Source organism: Barbus barbus (assembly GCF_936440315.1).
Source record: "Barbus barbus genome assembly, chromosome: 47".
Taxonomy (NCBI): domain Eukaryota; kingdom Metazoa; phylum Chordata; class Actinopteri; order Cypriniformes; family Cyprinidae; genus Barbus; species Barbus barbus.
The window spans coordinates 19,266,970-19,276,713 of record NC_136725.1 but is presented as its reverse complement, the minus strand read 5'-3'; the positions used below and the strand labels follow the sequence as shown (position 1 = coordinate 19,276,713).

Genomic DNA, 9,744 nt, shown 5'->3' with positions numbered 1-9,744 from the left:
GCGTGAGCGTGATTAACCAATCACAAGGCAGCCCGCGTTTTCCGAGGCGTCTCCGCCCATTGAGGTGGTAATGTGTATAAATCAGCAGTAACAGATCCTGCCGATAGGAGGCGGAGTGCCACACACTCCAACACACCAGTAAACTGGTTCACGTACTTAAAGGAACATTCCCCAAAAAAGAAGGAGGTTGTTGCTGAGGCTCAAAAATATGAATCTACATTGCTTGAATTACGAGGACATGTCCTATGTCCCCATAATCCCAAATGTCCTTATAATGCTGGTATGTAAACTGGTGAAATGTCCTTGTAATCCACCAAAACCAACACACACACACACACACACACACAAAGCTTAGCTATTACATTGTTAAAACATACAATTTTATTGATCTCAAAAATAAAACATCAAAATCTAACAGGTTTATAAATGGCATCCACATAAATTATTATTAGTTTTACATTCAGTAACTGCTCAGCATCACATGTTGAAGAACTCAGTAAAGTGCAGTGCATAATCAAGCGTCTGGCTGTTGTTTGCTCAGAGTGGTTCTTGCAGAAAAATAATACAGTCGTCTGTATTAATAGGTGTTCAACTGTTCTTCTCCAGTTTTCCAGCTGCTCTCCCAGTTAGCAGCACTGAGCTCTATTCTCTGTGTGCATGAGAGAGTTCTTCCTCATGGCCTATAACAGAGGAGCATACAACAGTGTAAACAGAAAAAATACAAATACACATTACATCTTAAGATCACAAACAATACTGACATTGAAAGCTTTAGAAATTAGCCAGCCTAATTAGTATTCAGAAACTATGTAAAGACTAATTTATTGAAAGTATAGATATGAACCCTTATGAGTATCTATATTGTTTCTATAATTTAAAACACAGCTACGTAATCCATTATACATTAATAACACAACTACAGGCTAAATTTGTGAACAACATTGACATTGGCTTGAAAAGCCTGAACCTTTAGCCAAGACTTGAACTCAGGTCACTTTGTGCACAGCTGTAGCATATGTCAGAACGTGGGCCACAAGGCTATTGCTCCGACGTAACAGCTCATTTTCATCATTTATATTGTCTATGGATCATTACATTTCTTACAGATATAAAGTGGCACTGTATTTGAAGTGTGAATTTTTCAGTTCAAGTTTGTTTGTATAGCGCTTTTCAAGATACAAATCGCTGCAAAGCAGCTTTGCAGAAAATTAAGTTTTGATTATATTTAGTAGTAGCTTATCAGTGGTGACTATGTCAAGCTGATGTACAGGTGCATCTCAATAAAATAAAATGTCGTGAAAAAGTAAATTTTTTTCTTGTAACATTTCAAAAAGTGAAACTTTCATATATTTTAGATTCATTACATGTAAAGTAAAACATTTAAAAAAAAATTGTTTTAATTTTGAGGATTAGAGCTTACAGCTGATGAAAGTCAAAAATCAGTTTCTCAAAATATTAGAATATTTACATTTGAGTTTCAGTTAATGACCATCCCTACAGTATACAGGTCCTTTTCAAAAAATTAGCATATTGTGATAAAGTTCATTATTTTCTGTAATGTACTGATAAACATTAGACTTTCATATATTTTAGATTCATTACAACACAACTGAAGTAGTTCAAGCCTTTTATTGTTTTAATATTGATGATTTTGGCATACAGCTCATGAAAACTCAAAATTCCTATCTCAAAAAATTAGCATATTTCATCCGACCAATAAAAGAAAAGTGTTTTTAATACAAAAAAAAGGTCAACCTTCAAATAATTATGTTCAGTTATGCACTCAATACTTGGTCGGGAATCCTTTTGCAGAAATGACTGCTTCAATGCGGCGTGGCATGGAGGCAATCAGCCTGTGGCACTGCTGAGGTGTTATGGAGGCCAGGATGCTTCGAGAGCGGCCTTAAGCTCATCCAGAGTGTTGGGTCTTGCGTCTCTCAACTTTCTCTTCACAATATCCCACAGATTCTCTATGGGGTTCAGGTCAGGAGAGTTGGCAGGCCAATTGAGCACAGTAATACCATGGTCAGTAAACCATTTACCAGTGGTTTTGGCACTGTGAGCAGGTGCCAGGTCGTGCTGAAAAATGAAATCTTCATCTCCATAAAGCTTTTCAGCAGATGGAAGCATGAAGTGCTCCAAAATCTCCTGATAGCTAGCTGCATTGACCCTGCCCTTGATAAAACACAGTGGACCAACACCAGCATCACTGACTGTGGGTACTTGACACTGGACTTCAGGCATTTTGGCATTTCCCTCTCCCCAGTCTTCCTCCAGACTCTGGCACCTTGATTTCCGAATGACATGCAAAATTTGCTTTCATCCGAAAAAAGTACTTTGGACCACTGAGCAACAGTCCAGTGCTGCTTCTCTGTAGCCCAGGTCAGGCGCTTCTGCCGCTGTTTCTGGTTCAAAAGTGGCTTGACCTGGGGAATGCGGCACCTGTAGCCCATTTCCTGCACACGCCTGTACACGGTGGCTCTGGATGTTTCTACTCCAGACTCAGTCCACTGCTTCCGCAGGTCCCCCAAGGTCTGGAATCGGTCCTTCTCCACAATCTTCCTCAGGGTCCGGTCACCTCTTCTCGTTGTGCTGCGTTTTCTGCCACACTTTTTCCTTCCCACAGACTTCCCACTGAGGTGCCTTGATACAGCACTCTGGGAACAGCCTATTCGTTCAGAAATTTCTTTCTGTGTCTTACCCTCTTGCTTGAGGGTGTCAATGATGGCCTTCTGGACAGCAGTCAGGTCGGCAGTCTTACCCATGATTGCGGTTTTGAGTAATGAACCAGGCTGGGAGTTTTTAAAAGCCTCAGGAATCTTTTGCAGGTGTTTAGAGTTAATTAGTTGATTCAGATGATTAGGTTAATAGCTCGTTTAGAGAACCTTTTCATGATATGCTAATTGTTTGAGATAGGAATTTTGGGTTTTCATGAGCTGTATGTCAAAATCATCAATATTAAAACAATAAAAGGCTTGAACTACTTCAGTTGTGTTGTAATGAATCTAAAATATATGAAAGTCTAATGTTTATCAGTACATTACAGAAAATAATGAACTTTATCACAATATGCTAATTTTTTGAAAAGGACCTGTAAATTCCGAGTATCTCTTGTTCTTTGAAACCACAATAATGGGGAAGATTGCTGACTTTGAAGACGAACATTGACGCCCTCCACAAAGAGTGTAAGTCACAGAGGGTCATTACTGAAAGGTGTGGCTGTTCAAGGAGTGCTGTATCAAAGCATATTAAATGCAAAGTTGACTGGAAGGAAGAAATTGGGTAGGAAAAGGTGCACAAGCAACAGGGATGACCGCAAGCTTGAGAATACTGTCAAGCAAAGCTGATTCAAACACTTGTGAGAGCTTCACAAGGAGTGGACTGAAGCTGGAGTCGGTGCATCAAGAGTCTCCACGCTCAGACGTCTTCAGGAAAGGGTTTACCAAGCCACTTCTGAACCAGAGACAATGTCAGAAGCGTCTTATCTGGGCTGTGGAGAAAAAGAACTGGACTGTTGCCCAGTGGTCCAAAGTCCTCTTTTCAGATGAAAGTAAATTTTGCATTTCATTTGTAAATCAAGGTCCCAGAGTCTGGAGGAAGAATGGAGAGGCACAGAATCCATGTTGCTTGAAGTCCAGTGTGAAGTTTCCACAGTCAGTGATGATTTGGGCTGCCATGTCATCTGCTGGTGTTGGTCCACTGTGTTTTCTGAAGTCCACAGTCAACGCAGCCATCTACCAGGAGATTTTAGAGCACTTCATGCTTTCTTCTGCTGAGAAGCTTTATGGAGAAGCTGATTTCATTTTCCAGCAGGACTTGGCACCTGCCCACACTGCCAAAGGTACCAAAAGCTGGTTCAATGACCATGGTGTTACTGTGCTTGATTGGCCAGCAAACTTGCCTGACCTGAACCCCATAGAGAATCTATGGGGTATTGTCAAGAGGAAGATGAGAGACACCAGACCCAACAATGCAGATGAGCTGAAGGCCACTGTCAAAGAAACTTGCCACGCCGAATTGAGGCAGTAATTAAAGCAAAAGGAGCCCCTACCAAGTATTGAGTGCATATACAGTAAAAGAACATACTTTCCAGAAGGCCAACAATTCACTAAAAAAGTTTTTTTTATTGGCCTTATGAAGTATTCTAATTTGTTGAGATTAATTGTGAATTGGTGGGTTTTTGTTAAATGTGAGCCTAAATCATCACAATTAAAAGAACCAAAGACTTAAACTACAAACCCGATTCCAAAAAAGTTGGGACACTGTACAAATTGTGAATAAAAACCGAATGCAATGATTATTAATTAAACTGAGAAAATGTATAATTTTAAGGGAAAAACAAGTTGATTTTAAATTATTATTATTATTATTTCATGGCATCAACATCTCAAAAAAGTTGGGACAAGGCCATGTTTACCACTAGTGGCATCCCCTCTTCTTTTTATAACAGTCTGCAAACGTCTGGGGACTGAGGAGACAAGTTGCTCAAGTTTAGGAATAGGAATGTTGTCCCATTCTTGTCTAATACAGGCTTCTAGTTGCTCAACTGTCTTAGGTAATCTTTGTCGCATCTTCCTCTTTATGATGCGCCAAATGTTTTCTATGGGTGAAAGATGTAGATGATGATAACTTCAAACTCTTTGCAATTTTTCTCTGAGAAAATCCTTTCTGATATTGCTCCACTATTTTTCGCCGCAGCATTGGGGGAATTGGTGATCCTCTTCCCATCTTGACTTCTGAGAGACACTGCCACTCTGAGAGGCTCTTTTTATACCCAATCATGTTGCCAATTGGCCTAGTAAGTTGCAAATAAGCTGTTCCTTATATATACATTTAACTTTTCCGGCCTCTTATTGCTACCTGTCCCAACTTTTTTGGAATGTGTAGCTCTCATGAAATCCAAAATGAGCCAATATTTGGCATGACATTTCAAAATGTCTCACTTTCAACATTTGATGTGTTATCTATATTCTATTGTGAATAAAATATAAGTTCATGAGATTAAGTTTATGAGTAAATTATTGCATTCCTTTTTATTCACAATTTGTACAGTGTCCCAACGTTTTTGGAATCGGGTTTGTACTTCAGTTTGTGTGCATTGAATTTATTTAATACACGAGTTTCACAATTTTAGTTGAATTACTGAAATAAATGTACTTTTCCACCACATTCTAATTTATTGAGATGCACCTGTACATGTGGCAGAGATGTACCGTAAAAATCAATTAAAGACGTAATCAAACAGACGATGAACACTAACAGCAATGATTATAAGTTTTAATCAAACTTTTCTCAGAATTGTGAGATAAAAAGTTGCAATTGTCAAATTCTGACAGGAAAAATGTCAGCTCATAATTCTGACATTTTCTTGCAACTGTGTGTTTATACATTACAATTCTGAGGAAAGGAAGAAAAAAAAGAATTGAGAATTATATCAGGGTGTCTACTACAGACCTTTTTAATACCACTATTACGCCCCGCCTCTAGGGAAGATATAAAACACTGAAGAGGCGTAATAAATAATTGGTTGGGTTGTGGAAATGGAATCCCAGCACGCATCCCTCCGGTCGAAAACCAAAAAAAACAAATGCACAAAATTGAAGCAAAAAGTAATTAATTTATTAAAGAATAACAAGTGAAATAAAGAGTAAATCTTCAGGGTGTCCAAAAAGGCCAAAATAACAAACAAAACGAATATAAAAAGAAAAGAGGGGAAAATTAATAACCTAATTAAATACCAAAAGAAAATACATTTATCTTACCTAACTCCCTGCCCAAAAACAGAGATCAAACAATTTCAAAATAAACAAGGCAGGACACCCCTACGCTCCACATTGTTAAAATGGTTTAGACATAGGAAAACGGGTCAGAAGTTTACACAAGATGCACATTTACTAAAACGAAAAACAAAATCTCTAAAACACAATTTGATCATCGGCCGGAGGAGGGATTCCGGAGCTCTCAACCCACGTGCGACCGAACCAAGAATGAGCTCTTCGATGAGTGTCAGCAGCGTCCTTTTAAAGACCCCGCCCCGACTAGGCAACCAATGGCTGCTTACATCCCATGATTGGAGAACCTGTTTTGGATTAGAGAAATCAAGAAAAGAAAAAGAACACAAGCAATAGAAAACAAACTAACACAGGTCGTAACAACCACCTTTTGTGAAATTTAAGACTAAACCTGTGATGGAAATACACATTATATTACATGCATGTGTGATATTTAATGTTAAAAGAAAACTAAATATCCTCCTGAACCCCAAGCATAGCATTTTGTTCACTGTAATGAACAAAACTTACAGCATGTAAACAGGCAAACACAACAAATAAACAGGGAAAGAAATTAAATATCAATATTCCCATGAAATATTAGATATTCTAATGAAAATGTTGCTAATTACTACTCCCATTATTACTACTACTATCTCCACTTCTTTTTTCATTTATTTATAGCTATTTTACACACACAATGCATAAAATAAGAGTATATCAATTCATTATGTTTTATCTTTCATAACAGTTGAGAATCATCTTTATACAAAGTTTGGTTAACAAAAATCCTGAAACATAAAAATTGATTGATTGATTCCGTCAAAAATGGTTTTTGCCAATACATGTCTTTTGAACAACACATAAAATGTCCCCTAAAAGCCTAATTTCACAAAACCTTTTTCCCCTGGTTATCAGGAGGATATTATCACTGTCAAAATGCTATCCATTATTACCATACAATGAACTTTTCATATCAGCAGACAATATCCCATACAAAATATCCTCACAAAAGCACTGCATCACCAAGATTTTTGGTGGTATAAACATAAGAAGCTATATTTTCATCAGTGCTCTATCAGCTTTTACATGCTTAAATCTTATTTTTTTATATTTACCCCAAGATGTTATTTACCTTAATAAAGGCCAATTTTTTTAACATTAATAAATGTATGCATCATCTTTAATGTCTAATAATTAGTTAACAAAAAAAAAAAAATCAGAAAATCAAAATGCACTATAGCGCTGTTGCCAATCAAATAAAATTTACAGTGCAAAATTACAACTGCAATAACATTTTGAATAGGCCTATAGAAAAAAGATATGCTGAGGAAAAAGCATACTTTTAAATACACTAAACCGCAAGAGATGATGTTAATTTGCTTATTAATTTAACCGATTGGTTGGTTCAAAGCGCTGTACTAAAACAATGCGGAGTGTTTCTTGGAGAATGTGAAATACTTCTGCTGTCATCTTTCTTTGGAACTATTTTCATTGGTGAAACAGAACAAACCAGTCAATATTGTGTTTAAAATGTACTTGTTTGTTGAACTAAAATCAAGGCAATATTTGCACTCGTGAAAATATTGAGCAAAATAGCTCCCTTGTCATGGTATGTTACTTAAATATATTAAACATGTACAATTTTTACCTCTGTATGTTTCGGTTTCTGTGAATTTCTTTATGAGTGCCGTTACACATTTCAAGCCTCAACAACAGCTGTTTGCGTTGAATGTAATAAAATCAAAAGAATCATTTTAACCCACGGCCACCGGTGAAATCCGAGAGCTCTCTGACTCTCCATAGACAGCAATGGTACTACCACTGCAGTCAAGGCACAGAAACATAGTAAGGACGTCGTTAAAATGGTCAGTGATTCAATCATAATTTTACGAAGCTACGAGAATACTTTTTGTACCCCCCCACCAAAAAAAAAAAAAAAAAACGATTTTATTCAACAATTCTTCTCCTCCGTGTGTTCCAAAGATGAACGAAGGTCTTACGGGTTTGGAACGACATTAGGGTGAGTAATTAATGACCGAATTTTCATTTTTGGATGAGCTATCCTTTTAAAGCTCTATAGGAGGAGTTAAGAGTTGAAAATTTCAGTCTCTAAAGAAAACATAATAATAATAATATTAAGTTTAAATAGGTTAACAATATGCAATATACAATGATATACTTTAAAGCCTTACCTAAGACTGCTATTACCAGTACATTCAATATTTGCTAAACTAACAAATCAAAAACAGTCTTAGAATTAATGCTTATTTCCCATTACCCCATTATGAATTACTGAACGATTATTAACTTTTAAGTTCAAAAGACAACCAAATGAACACTTAAGTAGCAAATGTACAGTATTCATATGCATAGAACATAATATTACAGTAAAACTACAACAGGAGTTGTCAAACCTGTCCTGGAGGACCTCCAGCCCTGCACATTTTGTATGTCTCCATCATCAAACACACCTGATTCGACTCATCATCTTGTTAGTAGAGACTGCAAGAACTAAACCGGGTGTGTCTGATAAGGGAGACATACAAAATATGCAGGGCTGGAGGTCCTCCAGGACAGGGTTGAAAACCACTGCACTACAGTATAGGGAACATATTCTCTATTAACTACAATTTTTGCCTTAATTAACTCCCAATTTACTGCTTATTAATAGTTGGTAAGGTAGTTTTTGTAGCATTTAAATTTAGGTATTGGGTAGGATATAGGGATGTAGAATAAGGTCATGCAGAATAAGGCATTAATATGTGCTTATAATATACTAGTAATATGCAAGCTAATAAGCAACTAGTTAAAAGTGAGAGTTGAACTCTACAATAAAGTGTTACCAATATTAATGTCACCAAGAAAGTAGAAACGGATTACAGTACCTTTGTTGTAAAAGGAGATATTTTATTGCTTCATCAGTGTTCATCTTCAAGCAGGCAGTTTGGGTTCTGGATGAAAACAAATCTAACGTTAGTTGTTATTCAAAAGCAGCATTACACCCCAAATTAATGCAACTGTCACATAGTACTGAATGTGCATGTGAAACAAAGGTATAAAGATAAAAAAAATCATGTCATTCTCGATTGAAACTGATTTTTGTTTGTGTAAATACGTAAAGGATAAAAAAGAAATACGTAAACTGAAAAATACATTAATAAACGTACAGTCCAGTAATTATTGTGGAAGGGAGAGTTCCGCTGACCGCTGATACAGGTTTGTTGTGTGGTCCACACACTGTAACTCACCAGCGAGTAAAACATCCTCCAGCACCTCTGTGTCCGATTCCGCCGCGTTTGAATGTGAAAGACTCCGAGTCCGTACTCATTTAGTTCCGTCAGATAACACCATCCCGACCACGAACATTTTACTCCAATTTCTTCAACAACCGTTCGGGCGGCTCGTCGATTTCAAATGTTCTTACGTCACGAGAAAAGTACGCAGTGATTGGTGGTTTTAAACGGCAATCTACCGTGGCCCAATCAGCGCTTCTCGTCTCCTGTAGGGGATGAAAGTAACACCTTTTTTTCTCTCTCTCTCTCTTTCAAAATCACTTATACAGAAATACTAACTTCAAACATAACTCACAACACACACACAAAAAAAAATAAAAAATACCTATAACAAATATACATCATGTAAGATAAAGCATTACATTTTACAAATAACATTTTTTAATTTGAGAGATGTTTTTATACATTTCTTGTTTCTAGTAACTGAAGTCAGTGAGTCATAAAATATATTAAGTTCTTTACAAAAAAACTTAAAGCAAAAATTACGTCTATTAGTCCCTCTTTTATGTATATGAAACTTCCCAAGAAGAATTATCACCTTTAAAGTGTTGTCAGCTACCTCTGATCCAGTAAAAGTAACACTTTTTGTTTGAGCATCGGTAACTCAGTGGTTGTTTGTGCTAGATCTCTCAAACTTTGATATATCGTAGCCCATTTGTCTACTACAAATAAAACTT

General features: G+C 36.8%; 1 long non-coding RNA gene across 1 annotated transcript; it reads right to left on the bottom strand.

Moving 5' to 3' along the window:
• Positions 1 to 5,454: 5,454 nt before the first annotated feature.
• Positions 5,455 to 9,273, bottom strand: LOC306866154. Its single transcript, XR_013783927.1, has 3 exons — positions 9,023 to 9,273; positions 8,660 to 8,725; positions 5,455 to 6,079 (listed from the first exon to the last, which is right to left on the bottom strand). It is a non-coding gene; the product is annotated as an uncharacterized lncRNA (long non-coding RNA).
• Positions 9,274 to 9,744: the final 471 nt, after the last annotated feature.